This window comes from Dromaius novaehollandiae, chromosome 20, assembly GCF_036370855.1.
Source record: "Dromaius novaehollandiae isolate bDroNov1 chromosome 20, bDroNov1.hap1, whole genome shotgun sequence".
Lineage (NCBI taxonomy): Eukaryota > Metazoa > Chordata > Aves > Casuariiformes > Dromaiidae > Dromaius > Dromaius novaehollandiae.
Window position 1 is genome coordinate 1,235,270 of NC_088117.1, and position 27,726 is coordinate 1,262,995.

The 27,726-nt window shown below is 41.8% G+C and overlaps 1 pseudogene; it reads right to left on the reverse strand.

Annotated features, from left to right (window-relative positions):
- Positions 1 to 1,650: 1,650 nt before the first annotated feature.
- Positions 1,651 to 27,621, reverse strand: LOC135330412 (ankyrin repeat and MYND domain-containing protein 1-like; annotated as a pseudogene).
- Between the last annotated feature and the right edge of the window lie 105 nt (positions 27,622 to 27,726).

Here is a 27,726-nt window from a genome sequence, read left to right on the forward strand (position 1 = left end):
TACGAGAGACAGTATCCAAAGCCTTCCTGAAGTCAAGGGAGACGACATCCCCTGCTCTGCCCTCATCTCCCCAGCCAGTCATTCCATCACAGAAGGCCATCAGATTGGCTAAGCATGCTTTCCCCTTGTGAACTGGCATCCCCTTGTGCTGACATCTCCCAATCACCTTCTTGTCCTTCATATGCTTGGAGATGGTATCCACAATGAGCTGCTCCATCACCTTCCCAGGGATCGTGTTGGGTCCCTGGGCCCTCCTTCTTGCCCTTTTTGAAGACTGGAGTGACATTTGCTTTCTTCCAGTCCTCAGGTACCTCTCTTGCTCTCCATGTCCTTTCAAAGATGGTTGAGAGTGGCCTTGCAATGACATTGGCCAGCTCCCTCAGCACTCATGGGTGAATCCCATCAAGGCCCATGGACCTGTGGATGTCAAGTTTGGTTAAATGATCTCTAACCTGAGCCTCCTTAACCAAGTCTTCCTTTCTCCAGACTTTCTCCCTTGTCTCCAGGGTTTGGGATTCCTCAGGGCTGGTCTTAGCAGTGGAGACTGAAGCAAGAAATACATTCAGTATCTTTGCCTTCTCTCTGCTTCTTCCTGATCAGGTGGTCTGTAGCAGACACTCACAACAACATTGCCTATATTGGTCTGCCCATTAATCCTGACCCATAAGCTCTCAGCTGGCTCATCTCCCTTCTGTAGGCAGGGCTTCATGCATTCCAGTTGTTGTCTCACATAGAGGGCGACTCCCTCTCCTCACTTTCCCAGCCTGTCCTTCCTAAACAGCCTGTATTCATCCATTGTAGCGCTCTAGTTGTATGAGCTATCCCACCACGTCCTGATGATCCCAATGAGAACATAGCCCTGTAACTGCATGCACACCTAATTCCTCCTGTTTGTTCCTTATGCTGCATGCATTAGTGTAAAGATCCTTCTGAGAGGCACTCAGTTCAACCTACTTCCCAGGAAAAGGATAAGAGCTTCCCCCGCAATGCTGTCCTTTTTGTACTTTCTTACTTATGTGTGTGCACTTGGGGTGAACCTCATTCTGCCCTGTTCTGTTAATTTTGAGGATTCTCATCTACACCACCCTGCAGCTTTTGCTTGCCAACCCAGTCCAGCACTTTCCCACTTGACTGTGGGTTGTCATCTCCCTCCCCCATCTTTCCTAGTTTTCTCACCAGGTTGGTCAGTCTGTTGGCAAAAATGAAAAACATCTTTGCAGGTGGATTCCATCTCGTCTTATCAGTCCTCAATTCTCAAAAAGGGTCCTGTGGTTTCAAAGCCAAATCCCTGTCATCAACACAGCTGCATAACCAGGTGCTGAATGTCAGGATCCATCCACTCCTCCTTAAGCCTCTTCCCTTCACCAGTAGTATCAAGGAGAAAACCACCTAGCCCCCCATGACCTCACTCCTCCCCCCCCCCAGAGCCATGTAGTCACTCTTGGTACATTCAAAGACTCCTGATAGGATCATCAGTTTGCATGTGAATGAGCAGAAAGGGGTAATAGTCCAAGGACTGGACAAGCCTCAGCAACCTCTCTACAGCATCCCAGATCTGAGCCCCCAGCAAGCAGCGAACCTCCCTAGACAGCAAGTCTGTTTTGCAGATGGGCCCTCCGTCCCCCACGGGAGGGAATATATGTAATGAAGTTCAATTATGGGCCATACTGGTTTAAAAATAAATATACATTGCATTAGACCAGTAAAACCAATGGGGAGTTTGATACATTTTTAATAGTAAATATATCTACTTAATACCTAACTTGTATGTACCCCCCATTCCCAGGTTGGTTTCAATGAATCTAGTAGAATTACCTGTCCTTTAGCTCATATGTAGCATCTTGGAAAGACTTTGGCTTTAGTTTCTCAAAACTTGTCAGATTAGGTCATTTTTAACCTCACTAGAAGTGGAGTACAAGGCAGAATGTATACAATCCTATAAAAATGTTGCCCATACAATAGTAGGTGTGACTTGAAACAAGTTAGTCATCCTTCCTGTGATGCTGTCTTCCACCCTTCCTAACTTTACTTTTTCTTCTCTTTCGCCTTTCATCTTTCTCTTCTTTTTTCCCCCTTTTTGCCAATGGCATCCTTTTTGCATGCCGCACTGCTTGCATCCAGAGGTGCTTGACCTCTACTCTTCTCTGCAAAATAAACCACCATATTTGTGTAGGTGACCTTTGTTTTCCTAGGAACAATAAACTAGATATAGGTACAAGACTTAAAATGTTCCTATTGTGGCTCAGTTTATCAAGTGTGATGTCAACAGACAGACCAACTCTATCTTGGACAGCAGTGGCTACCTACTTACCTACCTATAACTTCCTAGACAACAATGACCACATACAGGAGTGTAAGGGATACTTGTTTCTTCTTGTAAATACATTTAAGAGTGTCTTAATACTGTGGTTAAAGCTGACTATTAGTTACTTCAGGACTCAATTAACCATTGAGAGTTTTTCTCCTAGGGCACAAAATAAATGCTAATTACACTGCCATCAAGTCAAGAGGAAGAGGACGAGGGAGAAAAAGTAAAGAGAAAAGAGAAAGGAACTGAAAAGGAAAGGTCCTGAAAAGGTGGGGTGAGGGGAAGTTTAGAGGTTCTCAGAGTAACAGACTGAACTGCTCAAACTGATCTGAGTTGGGGAATTTCAGGTCATTTTCGATGAAAGACAACCATGGGAGAGGAAAAAGAAATAAAACAACCCCCACACCTCCCCTAAAAATCCCTGGCACCTTAAAATTAAAAAAGAAGGAAGACACTGGTTAAAAAAAAAAGTTTATTACCAAGAAAAAATCTTGGTACATGAACACACTCACACTTGTTCCACGAATTCTGAAAAATGTTTCCTAGCTGTACTGCTGACTTTATGCTGAAAAACGGACTTAAATTGTACATTACATAACAGTGCCCTGACGGTTCGGTCACAGAGCTTCTGTACTGCTCCACTGAATGCAACACAACAGGCATATGCACAGCTTCAAGAGGACGACACAACTGTGCTTGAAAGGGTGTCACCCAGAACTGCCAAAAACCAGGAACTAAGGAGGAGCAGTGAGAAGACTGAAGAGAGACAGTAAGGCCTCTTAAATTTACTGCTATGCCTTCTGAATAGATACAGGGCATAAAAGATGCCAAGAACAGATTCAGCAGTTTAAAAAAATGTTTCACAGATTATCTGGATAACCTTCTGATGGTACTTATATAATACATACCTTGGGGTTAATTAAAAAAAGAGCTTTTAGAGCTCTGTTTTTGCTTAGAAGCAGCTCTAGAAACAGTTGTTTCTCACTCCATTTATCTCCAACAGCTTTATAGGAGCTGCAGTGGAAGTTCCCAAGAAACTGGACCTCTATTAAAGGCCCTCCACACAGATTTTTTTTTAAATCAAGTAAACATTTGGTTAATACAGGAATAACCATGTGCCTTTACTAGTCATGATATAAATCCCTAGTCTAAATAAGCTTGCGTATTCTGCCAGCTGTAATCATTGCAGAAACTTAACACAGCTTTTGGACAGATAACAGATCAGAAATCTAATCTGTCATCCCCACACCAAATGAAACATATTAATTGACCTTCCCTCAAGCTCAGACTGTCTTGGCCATAGATTTAGATACTAGATCATCTTGAGCAGCAATAAAACAATATGGAAAGACACTGTGGAATACACAGTAGACAAGATATTATGAACAATTAAAAGGGATTATACACTTCTACAGAAATACATGCATTAGTGTGAGAAAGCTGCTGAAGAGGCGGGGGAATTACTTAACATATTTACCAAAAAACCCCAGTAGTTGGAGAATACTTTATACAGGTCAGAAATTTACAAAGATTTAATACTTTTATATTTAAAGAGTAAAAATAAGAATCTGATCTTTATAAACTATTCTGTGGGTTTTCAGGTTTGTTTGATCATTTTTTCTTCAACAAAGGAGCCTGACAGCATTTCAGGGCTCTGTTGTTAGCACTGTTTAGCTGGAATGACTTGACCAGCTTTCTGAGCTTTGACACTTAGGAAAAAACCCACAACCAAAACATTATAGGGCATTTAAACAGTGTTGGAAGGCTCTTCTGGATGTTATTTTTGATGGGAAAAGTAGAGGTAAAGAGTACACTAGCAAGTTCTTGCAGTCCCTGCTCTCTGGAAAAGTCTTTTTTAACTGATGGACTGGAAGTGGTCTATCCACCACTAAAGTCTATCTACCAAACCAGTGTGTAGTGTGTAGCTGCTATACTTCACAGTATATTCAGGACTGTTTTTCTACATCTCCTTCAAAATACTTTCAAAAACATATTAAGTCTGCTGACAGAGATGGTTCCAGTGTGTAGCATCTAGGTCACCATTTCAAGTGTCCCCAGGCTGACAGAAGGCCAAAACTATCAATCTGTTACTCTGTGATATGATAATGACCATTCGCACTTCACAGATACAACATGTCTAAACTGGGCCTGTCCTTTCTATCTCCTTCCATTCCTTCTATCGCCTTTCTGTATGCTTTTCTGTCTTTCTGCTCCCTTAGGTGTTCAATTTCTTTCTAGTCCCTGCATTGTGTATCATTCTCTTCTACTCCCTGTCATTCCCATCTATTCAGAACTATTCCTCATAATTTCTTTCTATTCCTAGCTATTCCTTACTATACCCCCTTCTATTCTGCATCTATTCCCTGCAATTTCCTATTATTCCATCTGTTCCCCATCATTTCTACTCCCTAATTTCCCCCATCATTCCCATCTATTCCCAGTATATTCCCTATCATTCTCTATTTCCCATTATTTCCTTCTCTTCCCACGTATTCTCCACCATTGCCTTCCATCTGTAGCAAGAATGTGCACATGGGCTGTATAGTTATCATTAGCCAGTGAACTTTTAACTGTGTTATTTTGGTGCATCCCTTGCAGCCAAGGACGCCCCTGTTTTGCATAACTGGTCACCAGATGGTCTGGCAGGGTTCATATGCTTGGAGATGGCGTCCAAGAGAAGCTGCTCCAACAAAACAGTTCAAACAGTCCATCATAACTTTTTTTAAGAACAAAAGCTTTCCATTAATTTTAAATAACCATTTTCTTCAATGTCAGTTTTCTTTTTTCTTTTTTTTTTTTTTGTTCATGTAAACAAAGGTGAGGAACTGGAACTCCAGAAAACAGGAAGAGTTTTGAAGAGGAAGATATGGATGGCAGCTGTTAACAGTCACAATTCAGCAGTGAAGACTCAACACCTCACTCACCCAAGCTCTAACTACTGAGTTGCTCAGATGTTCAAAAGCAAAAGGGAAGGACAATGCCATTTAAGCAGTAAGTGCTTCTGCCAGGCTCTATCTTTAGAAGCTCAGTCTTTCATTTTGGTTTCAAGAAAATAAATAGCATGACTTGAAATACACACATCAAGGATTCTTTCATCTGTCAGTAGTTCCAGAATGGATTAACCATTGAAAACAATTTGACTAAGGAACACCTTGTGAGCAAAGACATTTTCACTGGAAGGTATGTATATATTGATTTCATTAGTCAAACAAGCTCAAATGCCTCATTGGTCTAGGAGTTTTATCAGATATCTGATCCTTTCATATTTTAGGAAAATTCCTAATCTTTTCTCAAGTCAAATCTTTTAACATAAATAAGCAATATATTGCCATTAAAGTGGTAAAATCTCTGCTGTCTGTGGGTTGGGCTATAATTTATCAGATCTGACCTGTGCCCTTCAGCTTTATTTGCTGCTTCTGCAGCATCTATCAAGGCACATTCTGCTCCGAACATGTTTTTTTATTATCACTTCATTATTCTTCTCTATCACTTTGAGGATGATGCAAAAATTAAGCTGACTGGAGTGGCTGCTACTTTGTCTCCATTCCAGTGTCCTGCTTTGACTGGCCCATGATGGTTGCTTAGAGAAGTCAGCATGCCTGTCAGGGTGCAGGACAGTCAGCAACACACTGTGTGCTTAAAGACAGAGTCTGACTGAACTCAAGCTGGTTGGTTACCCTTCTGTGGCATGCACCGTGCCGTTTTCCCAGAAGCCTCTACCATTCCCCCAGATCATTTTTATTGTTTTCTAGTGGTTCCGATTCACAGTCTTCAGGACTTCCCTTTCTAAGTCTGTTCCCATTTCCATCCCAAACATATGAAAAAATAGTAGTAAAAACAGAGTGTTCTGTATACACGTGTTGCAGTTCTCATACATCAAATGCTGTAAAAGCAGAAGTGTGTAAGTGGGTGAAAGGTAGCTTCCAGAAAAGAGTGAAACTCAAAAGCTTTAATTACATGCAGGAGTGTAACAAAACTTTATGAAAGGAACAGGAAGAAGAAAAAGCACTTGATTAAGGTGCAAGGGAAATCTCCCGTTATTAAGAACAGTTTCATTTATTCCCATATGATCTGGGAAGTACACCACTGATATCTTATCTTGGGAAAACCGCTAGAAGATGTTTAGAACCCATACTGATAAGCATGTATGCTTCATATAAATCATCTCCAGTTGGACAGGCCTCACTCCCTTCACAGGTTTTACAAGTACCCAGATTTAAAAGACCCATCCTGGACCGACTTTTTAGTGGCTGGACAGCCACTAAAAGACAGATCAGCCTCAGAATGGCAGCAGTTCCTTATTTATCTTCACATTTCAGATTCCTCATTGTGGCTCATATGCGAGCATCTCATATGGTGACAGCACTTTAATTTCTTGTATAAATCCACTATGCCAGTCTTCTACTGCTGTGTAGTGTGTGCATGTGTATAACGTGTATAATGTCCTTTTTTTTGTCAATGACAAATGCTGCAGTTTACCTGAACCACAGTAGGGTGGTATCAATGATTCAATGCACAAAGGTCAGAAATCTCGTAGATTTCTATTCTAATATGCAGATAGAGGTAAAGTTTGTACTGAAAGCCCCGTTCCTCCTAGCTTGTTAGATGTATTGAGGTTCTTCAGCTTGGAAAGTTGTATATTTATGATTTCAGTAATGAACATTAGTCTTCAGGAGCATCTTCCTTTTGTTCTGTGCTCACCTGAAAGATTCTTCTCTCTTGAAACTGACTGTAATGACACATTAGTAGCTCTCTTAAAGCTGATGGTTTTACAGACACAGCTATTCAAGGGAATAACTGAATTTTTTTTGTTTAAATTGTAACCAAAACACATTTTACTGAGCCATTACAAGGAAGACATTCCAGCTCAGTAAAACATGCACAAACAACTGTACACACATACTAGTGACTGTCAGACCTACCCAGCAATCCCGAACACTCATGCCTATGCCGCTCCTTCCAGGATTTCCTTCTGCAAGCTTCACTGCAAGTGAAGATTTCATGGCAATGAATGCAAGATGTCAGCTGAACACCAACAGAACGTCCGCACTGATAGCAGTATTTAAAAAACGGTGTCCTAGAACAAAGGCAGTTATAAAAAAAAAGCACAATATTGTTTGTTTGAAGTTTTTTCTTAGTCTGACAACGTTTGTTCATCACAGTAAAATTATATCAAAATGGCTCACAATATAGAAATATAAATGTCGTAATATTCACGGATAAAGAAACAGGAGACCCTGCAGCTTATCCTAGGAGTATTTGGGGACCGGGCTGCACACCAGCCCCTAGAAAAGTCAAACGTCCTAGTGAGGAACACTCCCAAGCCTTTACCAAATCAACATCTGCATCCTAGTGCATGGTGTGCTTCAGTTTGCTCGTAACAACCGAGTCTGGAGGTATTCACTTTCAAACTGGCAGGCAGGGCAGACAATATGCGGCCAGAAATAAAGCCAAGCAGGCAGACTTAAAAAAACTGACAGAACCTACTGGAATATTGCAGAGGCAAACAGGGCTACAGCCAGGTCCCTGCAACACAGCAAAGCTGGAAGAAGCAGCAAAGAGTGCTTAGGCAAAGATTTTCAGTGGGACTGGGAAGTAGAATGTTACTAAGTGCAAATTGGCCTATGTACCTATATCCTTTTCAGAGCATTTAAGAATCCCTTACAGCACCGATTTCCCTAATGTGGTCTGAGCCAAATTGTTCTGCACTTATGAAATTTGACCACAACATAAAGCCAAAGGTGATTTCATGCAATAGATTCATTCATGTGTTAGTATAATTTTAAAGAGCTAAGAGGCATCAGAGGCAACACTGGATGCATTACACTTAACACCAAATCAGATTTTGTAGCATTCTAGTCATGTGACATGGATTCCATTAAATGCCTTGCTAAGGGAGGTAGCAGGCAATGACCCAGACAACTCCTGTCAGTATCCAGTCAAAGCACAGCCACAGTCCAACAGAGGTCTTTACAAAAACAATTCATCCAACTTGAATTGGAAACTGCAGCAACTTTTCTGCAGAGTCCCCAGAAGAGAAAAAGACCAAGGATCAGTTCCCTGAGAGTAACAAATGTTCTATGAGAGGATAGCTACAGTGTGGGCACAGTGGTAGTCAGCAGAGGATAAGCCACAGCTAAATAGGAACAATGATATCAAGGAACTCCAGTTACTGTACAGATAAGCTGGTAAATTGTTCCCATCCTTCCATGGAGCCAAGAACAGAGGGTGGCAAACAAGGAGCTTGGGTAGAATCAGGCCTTTGCAGGGAAAGAGTTTCAGGAGAGAGTGGCAGGATCCCTGAAATAATAAGTTGTCTACCAGTTGCTGTCTCCTTTGGCTGTAAATTTAAAGGCCTGTCCAATTACAAATCATAACCTTGCATATTTGCCTAGGGCTGTATGTTGAGAACATGATACAAGTCTTGCACTTGGAAGTTTATGCGAAATTCCCATTCTTGGGCTATAGTGACCAGACAGGCAGCTGTTGAAACTAATTGAGAAAACAAAACTTGCACAATTCTGGCAAAGGAAATGGCTAGCAATTTTCACTGAGATCTCATCTCTGCCTGCAAGTCATCCCTAACATCTATTTGTAAAACGTTTGTGTGCTGCTTTAACCTTCCAGATTTCATTTTAGTTCTTGGTTTACATTCTTCCGGCTATTTCTGCATCTTATGCTACTGTTGATCCATTTTGGTTCAGCAGAAATACTACCTCACAACTTATGCCCGCGAAAAGTGCCTCAGTTCCTGACCATGATTCAAATTCTCACTTGATTCAAATACTGAGACAAAGTTCAGGATGATGAGAGTGCCTTGCTCAGAAGAAACTGATGACAGAGTACAGTATCCTTGAGCCAACTATTTCCTCCGTAACTCAAACCGCTGAGAATGCTACAATTCCAAGACTAATGTTCAAACTCTAGAAGTCTTTCCTGATTTAGAGACCAGAAATGCAAGCCACAAAACTTGTCTGTGTCCATTTCTTAGTATTTGTAAGCTACCCTAAGCCACTGATGTCATGAATTAGCTTAAGATACCAGGCCACACTGCTTATCACGAGAAGACTGAATATTATGCAGACTCTCCTGGCAGAGTCTGAAGCTGAAAAGGAATGATGTGATCAGAACAGAGGAAGAAGCTGTCTGTAGCTGACAAGACTGGACACACTAAAGAGGAAACAATTAGAAAAGAAAAAACATGGTAGGGTGACATTAAGCCTGGTGAGGAAAAAACAGGACATAATATTTTTGGCTAAGAACAGTCAACACTTGCATGCAGTGTCTTCCACCTACCTCACTTCTTTCGCATGATGGCTCCCCGATTTCTTCTTTGAAGCAGATGTACGAATATTTGAATCCACTACACCAACATAAAGAAGGGGGGAAAAAAAATCAGCATTCCTACTTAGGATCTGAGAATTAGAATACTAGTCACAAGACACCTTTCCTTAAAACTCTGCTTAGCCACAGGACAGTTGTTGATCAACTGGGCAAACATAATCAATATGATGATGTGTATCAGACACACTAAAACAACATCCTTCTTGAAAGTAAGATTATGAAAAATGTGAGACATAATAGTTCTAGGTAACATTGCCTTCTACTCCTCATTTGGATATTTTTCACAGTGAATATATGAAACATTTTTCAGATTATAGTGGTATTGGGAGATCTAGAGTCTAAGCCTGGCTTCACCACGTATTTGAGCACTACTCAGGAAGTCATTCAAATGACCTTAATTTACATATTTATTGTCACCACTCTAGGAGTAGAAGAGCATTAATACAGTGGGAATCCCAGGAAAGGACCTGGGAGCAAGTTACCACGGGGAATGGACATATGCTAGCTGTCCACAGTCACCATTGAATGCACACTGCTACCTGCACCAAATACAAAGCAATTCAAAGGTCCATCTGTGAAAGAGGAACAAGCTCACTCAATTACTCCATAACACGTGGTAACAGATCTTGTATAGGAATTCACGAGGAAGCAGTGCATAGGCACTAAGCCTATATTCAAAATTTCCTTCACAGTGACTTGTTCATTCTCTTTAACGTTTGTAGAACCCCTACATCTCCTCACTGCTTATGTAGGACTGGTTTTGAGAAAGAGCTATCCTTTCAGACAACAATACTGGAACTAATAACAGTAAATTTCCTCTCCACACCAGGCAGTGCCACCCTTAAGCTTGAACTAACATTTCTTGGATCTTCGCAGCTCTTCCTGATTCCATTCTTTCTCTTTCAGGATGACACGCTCACGGAGCTTCCCAGTAATGTGTTCCATCAGTGATTGGCGTTTTTGAAAAATCTCCCGCTCAGATGCTGTCAGTACATGGTATGGTGTGTGAGCAATTCTCCTATCCTGCAACACACCAGGAGTTAATACGCTAATGTATGGGAGAACAAATCTAACAAGTAAGTGTTTCAAGTCAAACCAGTCTAAAAGCACAGTATCATCCCTGCTTAATCCTGGCACAGGAGATGTCCATATTAAACAGTCTAGTTGTTCCGATTATCTGTTCAGTGAGTGCTCAACAAGTTAACTAAAACAATTTTTCTTCAAGGGAGAAGCTGCCGTCATTTTGCAGGGCTCTCCTCCTCTCCCAGCACTTCTGGCAACACAGGAAAGCTTCCTGAAAATGGAAAGACTGCTAGAGGGCACTGTTTGGCCACTATTAAGTTTCTCTGTTTCCCACACTGCTCCCTATTAGTGCCAGCAAGGAGCATATTAAACCCAAGATGCAAAAGCCTAAGGCAGACCAGAGCAAGACAGGAAAGAAGTAAGATACCTGGAGTATGCTGACCAAGGCTGGCCAGTGATTACAACTGCTAATTGTTTAAATTGCATTTCCTATTTGAGGATCAGTTGCGATTGCAAGCCAAAGAATAACAATTTTACTATCTACACGGAACACTGCAGCGGGATGCAGAAAACCACATTAGCTCCAAGTAGGCTGCTCTGCCAGTGAGATGCAGTGATGGATCCCACAGTCACAGGACTGTAGTAGCAATGAGCTGTACCCCACCTTAGGAATGGAGGTACCATGTTGCACTTTCTCAAGTAGCTTGAATGTGGCTGCTCTACTGCAAGGTGCCCAAGACTCACCATTACTTTTGTTCTTTTCAGAACATCTACTGTTTATGTCCCAGAGGCAAGCAATCTGCAGTATAACTTGGCTTTCCTTCCCATCCCTGCAGTTTCCTAGTTTAATATATTAAGTAATTCTCTATCTATTTTTTGCATTATTCAACAAATGATTCTCTCAAGAACCAAACCACTTAATCTCTGACGCTGCTAAGAAACAAAGATTCTTTGTCATGTAAACTTTCTTATTCACAATAAAGCTACCAAAAAAAGTTACTTATATGACCCAAAGGCAGATTCATTTCTAATTAGAAACTGTTACAGCATCGCAGACCATTTCAAAATTTTTTTTAAACAAATACATCCCCCGCCCCCCCCCCAAAAAAAAAACTGGGCAGAAAATTCTTAGTTATACTTCATAGGAAGATTCTTTTTATAAGGGGTTAAATAATGATTAAGGATGACTTTAATAAGTGGTTAACCCTTTATTTTGAAGTTTGACTGATCAGTAATTTATTATCATAGCTTATAACATACCTAAATTTATTATCTACTATACATATATATATCTCATAACAGCTTTTCCTGTTTTGATTGTAGCCTCATGGAAACGCACGTTACTTCCGTTTTTAATGGCTGGATGTAGAATTACAGCTAACTCTTTACAAACCAATTATGAACAGAATCTTACTATAAAATGTGACAACAAGGATTGCCTTCACAGGCAAAACTACTAGAGGTATTCAGTCTTCGGGTGGTTATAAGTTTGGCAGCAAATGAAATGAGTCTCAAGACAAATGAAGGGAAAAGTAAATTTTCAGTGAAAGCTTCTGAAGAAGGCCCTAGACAAATCCTAAGGACACAAAAGGCTGTTTGTTCTGATGAATGCAAAGAACACGGTATCTTCAGTTACGGGAACTGAAGTCATACCTGAAAATATTCAAAATAGGCATAGTCGACAGCTGTTCCCACTGCTTTTTGCTGTCCTTCCCTAAGAGTAACTGGTGCAAGGATATCCGCGCCAGCTTCAAGCAGCTTATCAACCTGAAAAAAGAAAGCAAAACATTTGACATCCAGCTTTCTAACTATACTGTGTCCATGCCACAGTTAGAGACAGGGCTGAATATCAGAGCTTAACCTCGATTTGTGTGGCTACTCTGTGTACCAAATTGTGCATTTCTTCTGCCACTGGAGAGCCGTTGATGGACTGTTAAATCTACATGTGTTTTGTAAATAAAACCTCCTTGGAGGCATTTGCTATTTGTTTCTGGATATCTCACAACCTAATCTTGCAGCAACAGATGAAGCACGGACAACTAGTGACGCGGGGTAGAACAGAACCCGGCTGGAGAAATCACCTCCTCTCCTAGTGCTCCTCAACTGCAGTTTTCCTCCCCTCCATTCTCAATGAGGTCAGCTCTGTGCTTTATGGGACGAGGGAAAAATGTCCAGTTTTCACAAGGCCAAATGCTTCCATTGAGCTCATCATAGGTGAGAAAGTGCACTTTATCAACTACTTTATATAGCACAATCAAATGCAATGCATCTTTCTTCATGTGGATGCCAGCTGTGTTTACAAACAAGGTAACAGTCAGATCTGACAGGGCCATGGGCAACCCCCCATCTGCTTTAAATGCAGTGTTTCCTCTTCTACACAAGGAGGTTGCCATCACCTTCACTCAAACATGAAAACGAATTTCCTTACAAAACCTCTATTCCTTAGGAGACAAACAAATAGCATTGGGAAGAGACACAAATGAATTGTTCTGCAAAAAAAAAAAAAAAAAAAAAATCAGCTTGCCCATTAAAGAGAAATGGAACTCAACACACCTGATAAAAATTACTGCTTTTCCTGAAGTTAAAAACAACAAAAAAAACCCCACATTTCTCTCACCAAAGCAATCCTCTGTGCTTTTGTTCTCTTCTGTTCATATGTGGTACTGACAGCTGTACAGAGGGCACTTCTTACTGCTCTGCTTAATGGCAGATTTGGATCAGCCCCATGTTTGAGGAGTTCGACCACTGCCTGCAAATGCAACAGATAATTGCTGGAGATGCATTTTGACAGTTCCACAGCAGAAAAGCGATACCCCAGCCAGACCAAGATGCTATAGGGTAGGTTTCATAAAATATACTAAAACCACCTATGTTTTACCATAAAGATAAGGATTAGAGAGGTTGAACATTTATGGTCTATTAGATCATCACTCCATTGAATGTTAGCCTCTGAGAGGGGCAGGAGAAGCAGTAGAATGTGTTGGATATGGGACTTTCCATTCCGTGGGAAGTCCTGAAATTTCATCTTTTCTGTACAAACAAATCAAAGATGCAGTAAACTCCTTTTTCCAGAAAAATACCTAAATTGTCTTTTAAAAGAAACAAAGATAACATAAGGAAAAATGTTCTGGTTCAAACATTTGATACAGAATCTATTTTCTACTGTATTTGGCTGCATCCATTTCTACTGTATCTACTTCCGCAGTCCATCCTGTAGCTCCCTATTATATTGTATCCAGATGACTGATAACTTTCTACTGAAATAAATATAGCTAGAAAGTAACAATACACAGTAGATCTTTTCCATTATGATCTACCATTAATCCTAACACACAGTATAAAACTTGCAGTGACAGAACAAGAGGTAAAATTTTGATTTCATCAGTAACACTGAAAGTGGCTTCCCCTTGCTTTGTTCACATCTGCATTTCCAAGACAATGCCTGACTGAATTATTAGCGTGCTTTTACACAGGAGAAAGTAACCCGAGAAACAGAAATTAGACCCAAACCCTGCCCCTATCAGCTTATTACCTGAACCACTAGGCTACACAGTCACGCTTGCTCCCTTCCAATTGTTCTTCCCCTGGCCTTGTGCTGGCTGGTTGCCTGCACAACGGCTGAGCTTAGTGGGCAGCCTGGGTGCAACTCTTACCCCCTCACTCTCCTCCCTTGTTTTCCACAAAGAAGATGAACCAGGAGCCTGGAGCTGTATTCCAAGAGGAGCAGAGCACTGCAGACACACCACTTTGTCACCATTACCTGTTTTGCTGGTACACTTTCTCTCGCAGCATGCTGGCTGCTGTGGACCCACTCTTAAGGGCCTTGTCTGAGCAGAAGGGAGGCCATTCCCTGCTCAGGGAAGGTAGGTGCTGACTTCACATATTGCACTCTACTGTGTGAGCTGTAAGCCTCCTCTGTGGAGTGCTGAGCCCCGTAATGCCCAGATCCTTTCCAAGTGTGATCACTGATCTTTTCCTAGAAAAGCATACTCCTTACCCTCAAAGAGCTACATTTTTTTTCTTATATCCAGAAGCAAAGTGTTTTAACATTTGGCTGGGATGATTTGAGTGGGGAGGTAGCCTGTAAGAGAACTGCATGTTCTTGTGATTCATAAAAATGGATACTCTTCTCTGAATGCTATACCCTTCTGAATCTTACCAAATATTTCTAGCTATCACTGTCATACTACACGGCTCCTCTAGTTCAGCTCATGCAACATCCACAGGTTTGAAGGAAAAGCAAATTTAGTACTTTCACTGGGAATGAATTATGGCAAACATAACTAGTTACCCAAGTCTGCCTGTCATCAGAGAAGGCAGAGACAAATGGAGGAGTACAACACGCGTAAAGAGGAACTCAAAGATGCTCACCAAATCATTCCCACTGGCGATTGCTAAGGAAAGTGGTGAATGGCCACTCCACAGTGTGTTTGGATTTGCCTTATGCATTAAAAGGAGGCGGATAACATCTCTGGCATGCTGTGTAGGCAGGTGCAGAAAAAGGTGGAATTAGATCATAATAATGTGAACTTTTAAATATAATATATATGTAACAATAATGAACAAAATGAGCAGCATAAAACACGTCCAAGCCTTTCACCTAAGCTATGATCCTATAGCAAAAATATACCTCCATTTTCTCATGGCTAAGAACCCCAAGCATGGTAGTGTTATGCATAAACCTCTTCATCAGATTACCAAATCTCATTAACCCTGCTGCCAAAGGGTATATGTAAGCTTGCCTCTGAAGAAGTACATCTCCTCTCTCAAAAACCTCTCCTTCCTCCAAGTGCACACCTCGTAAATCTGCTAGAAGAATGTTACTACGGTAAAAACCCAAATGCTCAAAGGTTAGCACATGAGAAAACTCAGACTGTCCAGCTTCAAATTGGCCTCGTGAATAGTAAAACTTAATGGCCAAGTCACTAATGGAAACTTAAGCAGAGGAATTTCCTGTGTTAAACAGAATTCTAAAGACTTAAGAAATATTTTTTTCTCAAGTGCTAATGGGTTTTTAATCAGTACAACACTAATAATTCACAAGGTAAGGAGTTTATCCTGGGAATTCAATCAGCTCCTTACAGAGGGATGAAAAGTATTCATTCCCCAGATATGTCATTTGGGGAGTTTAGCTTATAAGTACTCTCTATGAGCAGAACCTCGGATGCCATGCTCTTACCTCACAGTTATCCTCTCTTTCGCATGCAATATGCAATGCACTCCTTCCACCTTCTTCTGGAACAGGACCAAAATAGGAGGAGAAGTACCCTTTTGGTGGTCCTGTTTCATTCTTCAGGTGCACAGTGACACCACGGGACAACTGGGTTTCTCTGGTTTGAGGCAGAGGAACCTAAGTGAAATTATGTGAACATTTGTAACATAGCTCAGAGACAAACAGAAGAAAATAAACTGCTTGGTCACCCATTGCTCTGGATGTCAATCATGGACGAGACTTGTTCAGCCTCACCAAAACAATGGCCACCCTTTTTCTACTTCCTTCTTTACATTCAGATTCCATCTGCCTAAATCATCTTCAGCACTGCACATTAAGAAATTTGATTCCACTGGAGGAATCCAGGGAAGGAAAATTTTACAGACAGAATTTAATAACTTTTACTGGGCCAAATGATACAGTGAGGGGTGGGAAGAAAGAAGCAAGCTATCAGGCAAAAAGGGTCTTCACTCAAGTTCATTCACATGTCATTCATTTAAGGTGCATGAATATAGGCTTACCAGACCAATATAAAAAAATAAAAAATGGTATGTCAGAAAGTAATATAGCCTGCACTGCATCTGGGCATTTTATAACTGCATACTGTTTGCAAATAGGTACCAAGTCATCCTGATTGCTACTAAAGGAGAAAGTACTGCAATACAAACTGAAGAAGCTATCTAAACCTCCCTGGACTGCAAACAGACATTCACCTTAGCCACTGTCTTGACAAGACAAATCTTATCTTTCCTGTTACACAAGCCAACTCATTTTTCAAGTGACTAGGACCTGATGGGATGTCAGGGAGCCCATCAATGTCATTGCAAGGTCACTCAATTATCTTTGAAATGTCATGGCAACCAGGTGAGGTTCCTGAGGACTGGAAGAAAGCAAATGTCACTCCTATATTCGGGAAGGGCAAGAAGGAGGATCTGCAGAAAGCAAATGTCACTCCTATATTCGGGAAGGGCAAGAAGGAGGATCTGCAGAATTACAAGTACGTCAGCCTCATTTCAATCCCTGGGAAGGTGATGAAGCACATCCTCTGAGAAGCCATTTCCAAAAATACTAAGGAAAAGAAAGTGAATGGGAGTCGTCAGCTTGGATTTACAAAGGGGAAATCGAGCCTGAACAACTTGATAGCCTTCTACAAGGAGATGACCAGTTTGGTGAAAGATGGGAGAGCAGTGGATGTCATTTACCTTGATGTCAGTAAGGCTGTCAAAACTTTTTCCCACAACGTCTGCATAGACAAGCTCCTAAAGTATGGCTTACATAAATGGACAGTGAGGACTGAAAACTAGCTGAACTACCGGATTCAAAGGGTTATGATCAGTGGCATGAAGTTCAGCTGAGGGCCAGTCACCAGTGATGCACCTACAGGGGTCAATACAAGGACAATACTGGTTAAGTTGTTTACTACTGTTTACTAATTGACCTGGATGAAGGGATAGAGTGCACCCTCAGCAAGTTTGCTGATGATCCCAAACTGGGAGGAGTGGCTGATACACCAGAGGGCTGCACTGCCATTCAGAGGGACCTCGAGAGACTGGACAGATGGGCAGAGGGGAACCTCATGAAGTTCAGCAAAGGGAAGTGCAGAGTCCTGCCCCTGGGGAGGAATAACCCCAGGCACTAGTATATGCTGGGGGCTGACCTACTGGAAAGTAGCTCTGCAGAAAAGGACCTGGGGGTCCTGGTGGACAAGCTGAACATGACCAGTAACGTGCCTTTGCAGCAAAGCAGGCCAACAGCATCGTGGGCAGCATTAGAAAGAGCGTTGCCAGCAGGTCAATGGAGGTGATCCTTCCCCTCTGTTCAGCCCAGGTCAGACCACATCTGTGTGTCTAGTTCTGGACTCCCCTGGAGCAAGTCCAGCAAAGGACCACAAAGAGGATTAAGGAACTGGAGCATCTCTCGTGCAAGGAGAGGCTGAGAGATCTGGGATTGTTTAGCTCTGAGAAGGCCCAGGGGGATCTTATCAATGTGTATAAATACCTGATGGGAGGGAGTAAACAAGCTGGAGCCTTACTCTTCTCAGTGGCACCCAGTGGCAGGACAAGAAGCAATGGGCAGGAATTGAAAGACAGGAAATTCCACTTAAACATAATAAAAATCTTTTTTCCCTTTGAGGGTGATCAAACACGGGAAGAGGTTGCCCAGAGATGCCATGGAGTCTCCATTCCTGGAGATATTCAAAGCCCAACTGGACAAGGTCCTGAGCAACTTGCTCTCATTGACCCTCCTTTGAGCTGGGGTTTTGGACCAGACGATCTTCAGAGGTCCCTTCCAAACTCTCAACTGTTTTGTAATTCTGTGAAATGATTTAAGTACTATAACGTAAAGTAATTCCTCAGCTAACAAATGCCAAAAAGAGCACTTTTCGCTGGTATAACTCCATCACAAGTAGACAATTATCATAAAAAATGGCAACCCTAACCAAAAAGTTCTGTACTACCAAAAAAGTTTACTGCAGAGCTATCTTTCTGTAACTCTGGGGGCACAGTGAATGCTGCAGGAATCCAGCAGAAAGAGTCTGTGTTCAAGGAAAACAAAACAAAACAAAAACAAGTAGGCAGGCTCCATGGAGATGAAACAAGCAGGTCCCATCATGTGTCTGTTTCTGACAGTGGTCCTATGTTCACTGCTCTCATTATACCTTCAGGCATTTATACTAGACTGCCCACAAGAGACTTTTAACCTCTGCCTTAAACGAGGCATGACAGCAAAAATGTTCTGGGGCATCAAAACACATGGATGTGTTTACTGTAACCCAATAATACAAACCTTCAGTGGCTTTTTTTTTTTTTTTTAAAGGACCATAGTTATTCCAATAGGATGCAAAAATTTCACGGAAATCAAGCAGGCAGGAAGCTCAACTCCCTGCTTATGTATTGTGCAGCCTTCAAGAGCTGCAAGAAGCTGAGCTCACAAAGCAACATACCTGGTCTGGACCATATACCTCATTTCCATCTTCTGCCCTTGCATCAAGATCTGGTGCAGAATGCAGGAGGTACTGTGTTATCTGGACTCCTTCCTCCCCAGGAATAGATACAGCTATGTGGAGAGGGGTTAGACCCCCAAACTGAAAAAAGAAACATAGCATTAAGACTCCTGTTTATCGCAACTTAAAACAGTACCAAATATTTTCAACAGAATAATCCCAGCTTCTTCTTCCCACATACTGTGTCTCACTTTCAGCCACCATGAACCTACAAACTGAGTTACGGGACAGTGGAAAGCTCAAGGTACCAGATACACAACGTACCAAAATCACAACAGCTGTTACCAACTTGAGGAGCAGCTTCACAAGCATTCCCCAGTCATGCATGGGCTTGGCAACAAGAAAACATAATGAGGAAGGAAAACTCAGGGAATAAGGAGCTTTGAGTTCTTTCTATAAAATAGTTCTTTGAACAGGATAATCACTTTAAACAGCTTTTTGTCCGTTCTAAACCTGGTTCTTACTTGCAGATTTTACAGCAGGACACAGAAGCTGCTGCACTCATCTAGAATCCTACATCATTATCAATTATAATGCAATAAAACCTTGGATGGAAGCCGCACATCAGTCCTGGCTCCCCTTTCTAAGAGGAGTTTCACTGCTTCTGCATCTGCAGCTTTAACGGCAAGGAAGAGAAGGGGTGCTGGTATCCAGCATGCATTGGGATCTGCACCTCGGTGAAGCAGCAGCTGGATTGTTGCCCATCTCTTCTGCTGTCTAAAGTTGACATGGAAAATACCAGAATCACTCATTAGCATCTTGCAAAAAACCTCTAAATGATGGTGAACTAAGATGACTCCCAGGTGCAGACATTAAAAATGGCATTTGGCAGAGACAAGACTTCATTCTTTAGAGCAGTGTCACAACAACTGCCGTGCTCCACCCAGGCAACAATATTATTACCTGAAGAGGACATCTCACCCCTCCAAACTAAAAAGGCAGCACTTAAAAGCAGTTCCTTCGGGTTGCATGGGAATGGATAGGCAAAGTAAGGTTCCCTGCATCTCCACTATTCACTCATGTGTCACTTCTAAACGTTTAGTGTGAGACTTGTTTAATGACAGAAACAGACTGACTCCTCCTTCCTGTCATCTAAGACTGTTTGGAAGGTTCTTTCCTCTATCATACTTCATTCATCCATCCCAAGAAAACAGAGATACTTTTTCTGTGTTTCCCTTAACCAAAGCTGGAACAAGAGCTATGCTGGACTAGGACAGTGTATTTCAGCAGGCTGATGATTCCATCTGTATTTCCATGGAGGCAAAATACACATGCACACCCCTAAAAAAGAAACCTAACACCATCAAAAAAAGCAAACAGTCCTTGGATATCACCCAGAAACTCTACCACATAGTGATCTGGGCAGAGGCTCCTCTTTTCTCACATGGCATTAACTCATTTTTACTCACAAGCCCTACATTCAGTGCATCTTTATATTCCAATGAAAAACATGCAACGCACACACAATATTCATGAGAGAAGCAAGGGAGGTGGCAAGATGTGCCACAAAAGCCAAATGCAAGGGATGAAGGGCAAGAAGGCCAACAGGGAATTTTCATTGTGGGAATTCTAAGACGTCAAAGTGACCTACGCTGGCATAAAACCCAAGACAAAAATTTCATCATCTTTGGGGACTGCTCTGGAGGCAAAACAAAAGGCAAGATGTGGCCCTTTGGGGGATCCATAAAAGCAAGACAAAAAGACTACATTTCAGGCCACGCGGCTAAACAGACACCTGTAGAAAACAACCAGCACGGTCAAATGTAGTCAAAACTTCAAAGAGTAAGCTGAATATATTCTTATCTTTCCTCATATCCACACTACACTGCAGGTGTGCATAGCAGACTGTGACAAGCTGCAAAGTATGCAATCAGGAAAGCTTGTCTTGTTCAAGCATGAGGTCCTTAGCTTGAACTACACTTTCCAGCTTCACTCTTCACACTCTGCCAACCTGAATTATAACAGAGCATATAAACGAGTGGCTTCTACTGATATGAACACAAGATTTCTATAGTTAAGCAAACAAAATTATACTGACATCTGACTAGCTTTTCCTGCAATAGCTGCACCCTTCTGTGAAATATGTGAAATACTAATTGTTGCCTTCTATGTTCAAAGAGACTTAGGAGACTCTGTCTCCCATTCATAGGGCATAAGTGAGACTTACTCTGAGATTACGCCTTCAGACACATTAGCTGTTTCTGACGGTTCTGATTGTTCATTCTGCTTGAAGATTAAAAAAATAAAAGAAAGTAGTTACAAAAATGAAAAACCACACTTTCAATGGGTGAGTCAGCATATTCAGTCATCAGAACAATAATACAAGTAATAACAGTAATACAAGAGCATGTAATAATAATGGAATTCAGTTAACAACAGATAGGGAAATCATTTAGAAGTAATTTGTAACTAAGTTTTTTTTTAAATAAACCAAATAACTGAACATTTTCTTGCTCAATTTCCTTTGTGAGTAAAACATGCTTACAAGACTCTTACAGATTTTCAACCTGCATTATTTTGCACGAGAATGTAGAACTAGGACCTCCAAGACCACTGTTTCCAAATCTTCTGGATTCGTATTCAACTCAGAGGAAAAGAGAAAGCAAAGCACATTTTCCTTTCTGAATCTTAGAGACCGTGACAGAAACAAATCCTGTTTATTCCTAATTTCCTTTTCTCACTCCAAAATGAGAAGTAATAGTTTCACACTGATTTTCTGTGAATCTCTGAGCATCTGCTTTGTATACATCTCTCTCTCTCTCTTTCTTTCCTTCCCACAGAAGTCTTGCAACTTTGGTAACGGGCCACCACTTAAACATACTCTTGGAACTTGAACAGGTATTTTACAGCAACCAAAAACTATTCTGTAGTTCATTTCCAACAAGTTTCTTGAGGGCATTTAGACCTGTGTAGCCTCTTCTGACAGCCTCAGCAACATCCTTACATTTCTACCACACAGTCCCTACCTGCCTAGGCCCCTCTTTGATTCCTTCTATCTTCTCAGACTGTTTGGAGATTCCTGACCCTCTGCTTCACCCTTGTTATCATCTCCTTCCCCACTGCATGGTTTGTACTCTTACAAAATATGTATCATGCTCCTCCACAGGACAATTTAAAGCAGGTACTTCTCTTTTCGGCAGGAGGAAGCCTAGGGTCATGAGTCTTCCTTTGTAAACACTCCCTAAGGGTCAAGAGACTCCTCTGACAGTTGAATTGCTTCTTGCTTGACACTTCAACCATGCCAGCAGGACTCTGTGCTATCGGAACCACCTAAATCCTCTTGTCCTGCTGGGATGCTTTCGTAATTCCCACCAGTTGCCCGCTGCATCTTCACTGTCTTAAATACCTAGCAGACGTGGCCTCACATCTGTGCTATTAATACAGTGCCCTATTTCAACTGCAGAGTAAGCTTGTTTCTGCACTGGAGCTTGGTCATTTGAAGTAGGACTTAGTAGTGAGAGCAGAGAATACTCTGCATCCTCAGAGTGCAAGATGCACAAAAGTTCTGGCTTTTTCCTAGGGAGTCAACACAGTAAAGTAATTCCGAAAAGTAAACTTACAGCTTGAGACGAGAATATATCATGATTCTGACATTTTAGATTAGAAATAAACCAACCTTGCAGCTGTGCAAGTTCCTCTCAGCAATATTACCCTTAAAAGATTCTGCTGGATAATACAGAATAAAGCACATGGAGAGAGCAGATAATCCTTCATCACTACACTTATTCACATCAGCTCCACTATCGAGAAGAAGATTGACAATATCGTTGTGGGAATTAACCTGTAGAGGAGAAAATGCTTCAGGATGTTATTTTATTTTGTAAACATCTGTACTTGCACATACACTCACGCACTTGCAGATTTCTACATGGAAAGAATAGGCAGCAGTTTGAAAGTAGTGACAGCCAACACTGTTGAACTAATTCAGGTTTATATTTGCCACACAATAAAAACGCGATACTGAACCATGTCTTACGGGGTTCAGAATGTGTACCTTGGAGCATCCTCAAGTATATCCCTGACCTTCCTCTCTTTTTTATAACAATTTCTACCAGATTTCACAGGAACTCAGTGAGGATTCACACACAGAAAGAGGCTAAAAGTGATTGAGATGACTGTAGGGGAAATATAGCGCCCTAAATTATTATCTAAATTTTGCTGGACTTTACAATGAATGCCAGCTATTCAGGTAGCTGAAAAGGGCACAAAGAAAAGGGGAGGTCATCCTCCCCTACAGCAAGTCATGCATGCACAGTTTCTAACCACCACCCCTTGCCAGCAAAAACAAAATAACCCTGTCTGAATGTGATTACGACTGGACAAGAAAAAAACAGTAATAAGGACAGGGTCATACCCAAGAACGCAGATCTAGTCCACTGCATAATCACAAACGGAAAACAAACTTGACAGCTGAAATAATCTCTAATGTTTACTGAAGTGCTTCTTTTTGTAGATTATTATTTACTGTGGGGTTTGGCATGATACCATTCATTACAGATATTCCTCATGCCACACCTGCTCTTTTGTTGTTTACTGAACATTCCCTTCACACTTACTATGTAATGGAACAAGAGAAAAATCTAATCCAGGCTACTACACCAGGAATTTCTCATCATATGGTAAAGAGTCATTCTCAGAGTCTTACAGCGGCAGCAGCAAGTGCTGTGTATCCATGTTTGTCTGCTACGTCCGGATGAGCAAGCTCATCCCTCAGAATCGTATAGACCCCATCAAAGTCTCCTTTTGCCGCTTTCTGAATTAACTGCTCTGAGGCAAGTTCTTTGGGGCCTGGAGGCCCATAAGTACTGCGGACTCCACTGAGAATGAAGTTGACGTCTGAAGTAAACTCTGCTTCACAGCACCTAGCAAAGGAGAAAAAAGCACTGATGCATTTAAGCAGCTAGGTACTCTTAGGCCGCTAATGCAATTAAAGAAAAAACACATCAAGAGCAAAACATGCTGCTGGGTAAGATGCAAAAATATGAACAGCTATCATTTTAAGAACTATTTCAGATAGTATAAGTTTGCTTAAATTACAGGCAGAAAGGCAAACTAGTCTAGGGGCTGCTGGCAGCAGCACACAGATTTTGGCTACAGAAGAGTCCATAAATATCCAGCCATCCAACACCTATAAAATTAGAAAGCAAAATCTAACTGCCAAGTGTTTCTACAAACAGAATATTTAGCATGCACATTCATATCTGTTTAGTATTTGATTTATATAACCAGCTTTAGCTATGGCTATAAAATACACACATGTGGCACGTGTTCCCAGCAACAAAGCAAACCAAAACATACTCTGCCTGCCCAAAGAACATCTCCATGTACAAGTATCAAGCTACACATAAACCTAAGGCTCAGTGGGCAGTTACAAGTAGCTGCAGACTTGCTGCAGCATGTTTTCTATAGCCTTGAAGTAGAATAAGAGTTAAGACAACCACAGAAAGGTACCATTGGTATCATAAATTGTTTGTTTCATTTAAAAAATTCCTCATTGGCAACCTGTCATCTCAAGACTATAAAAAAACTTTTGGAGAGCAGCTGCAATCATGCAACTTATATTTGAAAATAATAGATATGATTTATAAAAATCCATACATAAAAAACAAATGATCAACAGCTACCTGTGCTTATAAACATGCATCTGCATTCTGACCAGTAAGGGGGTTACATTTGCAACAGGCCAAGGTTCTTCCTCAGGCAGCTTGGAGGTATTCTGAAAATATGAAGCATCACACTCTTTCAGAAAGGTGCAAGTCAAAGTAAGATGATCTGTGTTATGGGAATAGGCAAAAACTCCTTCAGGCAAAATATTCTTGTCATCAAAGGGGAGACGTTTATAGCTACGGAGAAATGGGTCCCCCTCAACAGAAATATACTTCCTTTGAGAACTGGCATCAACATATCTGAAGTGTTCTGGATGATCCGAGACAGAAAAATAACCAGGTACTTCAGTACATAGTTTAATTAGATGATTCCTCAGCCACAAGCCAACATCCTGACAGCCATCTGGATAGCTCTCAATTCCCGGTCCAAATCGCTCATCAGATTTGTACAGCCCCTTAAGAAACGAGTAAGCTCGTTAGTATCAATCAGAGATCAAACAAGTTATACAATTAAAGTCTGGTTTCTATCTCAACTGTTCTGCCTGCATCTTATTGGTCCATTTCTTATTGGCAGAGTAATAACTGCTGAAGCCATTCTGTACTACAAAGCCTTCACAGTCAGTTTGATTCATTTAATGACAAACACATTAACTTTTCCAGTACAAGAACAGTGGAAGGCCCTAAATTTAACTACATTGGGATGTTATGTTTAGATGAAATTTCACGTAGATTTTAGCCTGAGCAGGATTCTGATTCAAGGCATATTCACACAAGGCTATCACAACCTCAAAACAGCTATTTGGAACACAAATTAACTGCTTCACTCATTGAACTGTTTAGCTATGGAGATAAAGAACCAGGAAAAAGCACTATGACTGGCAAGAATAAAATTTCAAGTTTGATTATAACCTGAGGGTGTTCTATTTTTCCCTTAGTTTCAGATTATACATGATCTATTCAAATTAAAGTTCTCCGAAATCCATAATTAGTGCCACATTATCAACATTCAGCAAGAATGTTATGTTCTTGTTGGCCAACTTAATGCAAAGGCTGTATGTTGTTTTGTTATATCTTTTGGATTATCTGATGAAGCACTGTTTCCTGTTGCAGAGATACCCATGTATCAGTATGAGGGGAGGGCTGCCCTACGCTGGGCACTTTTCAGATACACCTCCTTCTTCTTTGAAAACAAAGAATTATAAACTCTTAGAAAACAAGTTTTCTAGCTTCTACTAGTAGCAGCAGGCCTGGAAATGATACAAAAGAGACAACTAGCTATCTCGATACTCCAGAATGCTCTTTGTCTCCACAGTCTCTTCAAATGCAGTATTTTTCAGTTTCATATTGCTGGCTTCTTAATATGTCTGTTGAGAGTACTGACTAGCTAATGAGTTCTTCATCTAGCAAGGGGAGTAAATACTGAAGACTTCTACATTAGAAACTGGAAAAAGAAACTCTTCTAGGCATCAGATTTTCAGTTCTAGACAGACAGTATCACATTATCTCCTTCAATATTTCCCTAAGCAAAAGTTGTGTACAGTAGAAGTTGAGTAGTTCAAGAGAGCAACCTAGCTTACTGGAGACTGAAGCATGACACTTTTGCTCTAAACAACCCAAACACTAATGGAGCTGCCTGAAAAAAAAAAAAAAAACACTCAAATTTTCCTGTACTCATGCTGACTTTGAAAGGCAGGGAAATCATGGTAACAGCACAACATTTTTCCAGTTACCTGAAATTTTCTGCCGTCCTTCCATTCCCAAGTCCCATAGCCTTCTACGTGGCTGAGATAAAACGCTCCAATGAATTTGGAACCATCAGGCCAGTAGCATATCCCTTTCCCATGGCAATGGTCCATGTACAACTGTCCCGTGTATCTCTGTAATCCACCACAAAGAGAAGGGACAGTAAGAATGATACCGTTCAGAGGACAGAAATAAGTGAATTTTTAATTGCCTCCTTAATGCAACAGAGCAGCACTAACAAGGTGCAGGAAACTGAGGATGAAACTGTTATACAGTTAAGAAAGACTAGGCAAAATCTCAACTTCACTGTAGTCACTGTCTTCAAAACTCCACCAAGATTTTACCAGTTGCCACAGCAGCTCTTCCATCATGTAGCAATCATGATGGAAGATCATACTATTTTAGCAGATGTGTCTCAGTGTTCATATCGTTGATATGCTGCCAAATGATGCAGGCTAAACCAAGACCTATCAAAGTGTTCAACACCTCTCACAAAGACCTGTATCCCAATAAACATTTGGTTGGGAAATTTTGCATCCGACAAAACAGGGCATTCAGCATAGCCATGAAAACACGTATTTTGCTAAAAAACAAGCAGCCGAATACATAAAACCCAGTAAAACCAAACGAAAAACACCTAGCTAACATGCTTATAAATCAATTTTTTCATTACAGAAGGAAAGAACCTCCACACATAGAGAATATTCCTACTTCCAAATGACAAAACTCTGCTTGGAGAAAGAGCTATCGCTCAAATGACTCTCGGCAACGGCATCACGGCAGCCATCTGCTTACCCTGAGCGTGAGGGCAGACCAAGTCCTTCGAAGCAGGGGGGCAAAAGCACGTTATCTGGGAACTTGTGTCCCGATTTGCATTTTAGCAGCAAATATATTATTAACCTGAACACAGAGCAACAGAATGCCCCCAAAGGGCAGCAAGGGCCAGCGCGCTGGCCGAGCAGGTGCTCGGATGTTGCAGGGGAGCTGGGAAAGCGCTCGCTTTACTAAGAAATAAGGCGAAACCGCCTAGTTTGCCCCAAAACCAGAGACGAGAGGAGAGATGCAAGCCTAGGAAAAACCTGCATTTCAGAGACCCATCTCCTTGCCAAATGGACCGGTGGGGAACACGAAGGCAGAAAGCCCTGCACGGCGCGCTCCCACCGCCTGGCCCGGCTCCCCGGCCCGGCCCAGGCCGGGGGGCGGCGGCGGGGGGCCCCGCTTGCAGCCGGTTGCGCCAGGCAGGGCGCTCCCCGACGGCGGCTCCCCGCGGCCCGCGCACCTCGCCGCCCCCAGGCCCGCTGCCGTCGCCGGGCGCTGCCGCCTCCTCTGCGCCGCCCTCGGCCGCCGCCTGACTGGAAACTCGCTCGGCACCGGCCTCCATGGCGGCGGCCCCCGCCGACGGCTCCGCAGCGGCCGCGCTCCGCCTCGGCGGCGCCCGCGTTGCCGTGGAGACGGTAGCGGGGCGAGGGAGGCGGGGCCGCCGCCG